Source organism: Plectropomus leopardus, unplaced genomic scaffold (genome assembly GCF_008729295.1).
Source record: "Plectropomus leopardus isolate mb unplaced genomic scaffold, YSFRI_Pleo_2.0 unplaced_scaffold10684, whole genome shotgun sequence".
NCBI lineage: Eukaryota > Metazoa > Chordata > Actinopteri > Perciformes > Serranidae > Plectropomus > Plectropomus leopardus.
Genome location: NW_024611267.1, coordinates 1 through 3,904, shown reverse-complemented (window position 1 = coordinate 3,904; position 3,904 = coordinate 1). Strand labels below are relative to the sequence as shown.

Sequence of the window (3,904 nt, the reverse complement as noted above, 5' to 3'; positions counted from 1 at the left end):
AAATTATATAAAACTCTGAAAAGCAGCAAATGTTTTCTTTTTAAAGGACTGAACCACAGAGTATTTACCATTTGCTCCACAACTGTAATAATTATTTGATGTCACAAAATAGCTGCAAACAAACTTTTTGTCGACAGATTAAATTGGCATGTAGTTTGGGATCGCTTAAAAAAAAAAAATAGATAATGTGGATCCACGTCAGTCATGTAGCATCTTTAAATAAAACTCTGACTGTTTACACAGTTGTAACTGTGCTTCGTCTTTAGTGGCTCGGATGGTTTAGTGAAGCTGTGGACCATAAAGACCAACGAGTGCGTGAAGACGCTGGACGCCCACCAGGACAAAGTGTGGGGTCTCCACGCCAGCCGCAAGGATGACAAGATGGTGACGGGCTCTGCAGACTCTAACATCGCCGTGTGGATGGTAACTTTTACTTAATAGTCACCTGTTGAACTAAGTGAAGGGAGGGAGGATGATCAGTTTGCATCAAACTTCTAAAAGACTGATTGTAAAATTAAGAAAGCAAACAGTTATTCTTCCATTAGTGCTTCTTTTCTCTCCTAACTTTACATAAATGTGCTGGCAGGATGCAACAGATTAAGTGTTTGGAGCTTTCTTTGGAAGTTTTGTTGTTTAACAACTCAGAAACAATGTCTGGTATCAGTTGTCAAATAAGTAAGAAGGTGACGCTAAATATTTTGGTCTTTGTGACAGCAAATAATTGACCTGCTAAAGTTCCTTTTAGCAGAATTTCCGGTCCACATCTTATCTCGTTAGTTGTTTTTAGCCGACCTCTAACTGACTTCTTTCTTCTCTTGGGGGGGACAAAATTAGGAATATCCCCTGCAGGGGTTAAGAGATTACCACGAAAAATGTTGTTTTTTTTGTCCACTGCTAGGACGTGACTGAGGTGGAGCTGGCAGAGGAGCAGGCCAAACAGGAGGATCAGATACTCAAGTAAGTTACACGGATCAGAGAGCTTGTTTAGACCTGGTATTAAGATGTGTGTAGGGTGATTCAGTCAGTGGAAAGCGGTGGATTTATAGTTGTGCATCGACGCTATTCAGAGCCTACGTTGTTTTCAGCATTTATACTCTTGCGCTGATGTGGCGGGGGGGTTTCTGTGAAGTGCTGTAAAGACTAATTAAATACACACCTAAAATCCACATTTTAAAAAATGGCTTGATGGCAACAATCTCAAACACAAGCACACAGATCGACTTCTTTATAACTTACAAGGTTTACCGACAAAACATTTTCACCACAAAAACAACACGCTGTTAGACACGCCCACGGCATTTTACATCGCATAAATTAGACTTGCGGTTAGCGTGGTTTTCCTCTGCTCTCATAAAGCCGACAGCAACATTAACAAAAGTAACGTTACGAGATTTGTCTCAATTATAACTCGCAAGGTTCACCGCCAAAACAAATGTGTTATACTAGACACGTATTCCACATAAATATTATTACTTTATAAATATTCCTTTATTTCCACTGATGCAAATAAAAAAAATCAGGAGGTCTGAGTTGCCGCAACACATAGCTACATTTCCTGGGGTCTTCATGTCGGGCTGCGGCGTAGGGTACACATCTACATAAAGAGCCTGCGTCATATTTATCGTACAATCCAGTGCAAAAATTTAAATCCTGCTGTGTGTCTGTTCACACCTGCTATTAGAACCTGTCCCCACATGTGTCCCGACTTGTGATCAGAAATCACTTTCCGTCTCTGTGTGCAAATAAACACATAGCCTGCATTATTTTATTCACCATCTTTAGTAGACTAATGCTGTGGGAGTGTGAGCTCTGCACTAGGGACACTTGACCACCACACACAAACACACACACACACACACACAGTATAAACTAGTGTAAACTGGGCCAGAGGTGGCTGATGTCACTCAGCCCTCCAACCTCCGACTGATCACTTAAACTGAAGTGTTGGACAAACAGTCTCGTCCTCTTTTGTCGGAGGTCAGATGTGACTTTAGTCCCCCTTGTTGCGACATCCAGTCGCCCCATAAATAAACAAAGACTGTGTTAGACTAAGGTGGACCTCAGCGGGTCACAGGTCAGGCAGGTTGGTGTTTTGATAAGAAGGAGGGATTTTCATGCCTCAGACAGATTGATTGTATGTGTTTAACGATTTTAAATGTTTGCTAGCAGATGTGGGCACAATGCAGTTACACATGCATTCATTTTGACGCCAGCCTGTTTAACAAATATCACAAAAATTATTTTCAGGTAGTGTTGGGCGATATTACGGTATACACTGTTCATCAGTAGAAATTTGTTCACCTGTAGAGATATGGCAATGCCGTCTCTTTCACTGGAACTGTATGTAGGAAAGGTTATGTCGAAAACCAGGGCTGGATTCTCGTGTGATCTTGTGAGCGTCGCATGATCCTGAAAATGCAGCTGCCTTGCAAGGTCATGTGATTTATGCAGAGGCCGAGGATAGAGTGGCAGTGTAAAAACAGAAACAAAAACAGAAACTTAGGAACCTTAAAGCCTCAATTTTGAAAGAATTTCAGTTTCACTTTTTTGAGCCTTTCGTTTGTCTCATTTGAGCCAAAATAAAAGAAGAAAATATTCATATTATGAAGTATGGCGTGGTTATTAAAACCATTTATTAATAGTATTAACAGAACAATTGCTGTGTTTTTGATATATACCGTTACGTGACATGAAATTTCATGCAGAAGGGGAAATAAGTATTCAACACATCGCCATTTTTTTCAGTGCACATATTTCCAATGCAGCTATTAATGTGAAATGTAGACCAAACATTGATTTTATTTTAATAAAAAAAAACGAGAAGCCAAAAAACTTGATTCTCTGTACATGAAGCATGTTGACTCTTGTATTGCAAACAAAGGCTTCTCTGCAAAGTATAAAACAGAATTCAGTTGGCGTGATCAATACTTTTTTCCTCTGGTGTCCACTTTATTACATGTAACTTTTTTTTATGGATTAAAATGTAACAATGTTTTTTTCTGCATAATTTTATTGAGCACTGGGCATTTAAACTGAATCTAATCAAACTAGTAGACTCCATGTAAACGTGCCTACTGAAGAACTACGTATTTGTTTTGACATTTCATCTTTGGTCATTAGTCTTCGAGCTAATTTGCAGTAAACGTTGAGGATCTGTGTTTGAACATATTTGCATCATGTGTATAAATGTGTGTTTCTTGTGTCTAAAGGCAGCAGGAGTTGTCAAACCTGCTGCATGAGAAGAAATACCTGAAGGCTCTGGGTCTCGCCATCTCGCTGGACCAGCCTCACACCGTGCTCACTGTTATCAAAGGTACTTTGTTTGACAACTCTTCAAATGCATTTTCAGCTATATTGACAAGCGGAAAGTGGAGGTCTAACAGGAATTGAGGGGAAAGAGAGATGGGAAGTGTCTTAAACCCTGAGGCTAGCAGGATATCGCTATTCCAACATTTACTGGTTACATACATGTACAGGGGGTACACGTTTTTTTTTAGTTTTCCCTCTTAAGACATCGTACCTCCTCTGTGTACTCACTGCATCTCTGTCCTTCATTGCTTCACCTTTTGTTATCTTGTCAGTCTGTCGTCACGCTTCGTTAACAGCTGCTTTTAATGCGGCCTGTGAACACAAAAACAAAAAGCCGCCTAGATTCCACAAATGTTCATGCTCTCGTGTCTTAACCTGTGACTCAGTGCAGAGACGTTTTGTTTGTGTGAAGCTAAATAGCCGTCATGGAAAAAGAGGTTTCTGGGACATAACGCAGACTATTTCTAATGTTTCTGTAGGTGGTAGCATTATTTTGAACCCTTTCTCTGAATGTTCTTCAGTGTTTTAAAGTTGACACTTCACTCTTGCGAAGTAAAGGGCATTTAAAGATTTATTACAGTAGTCAGTAATATGG

General features: G+C 39.9%; 1 long non-coding RNA gene across 1 annotated transcript; it reads left to right on the top strand.

Moving 5' to 3' along the window:
- The first annotated feature begins 270 nt into the window (after positions 1-270).
- On the top strand, positions 271-3,307 carry LOC121963270. The gene is made up of 3 exons (XR_006107218.1): positions 271-423; positions 899-957; positions 3,210-3,307. It is a non-coding gene; the product is annotated as an uncharacterized LOC121963270 (long non-coding RNA).
- Positions 3,308-3,904: the final 597 nt, after the last annotated feature.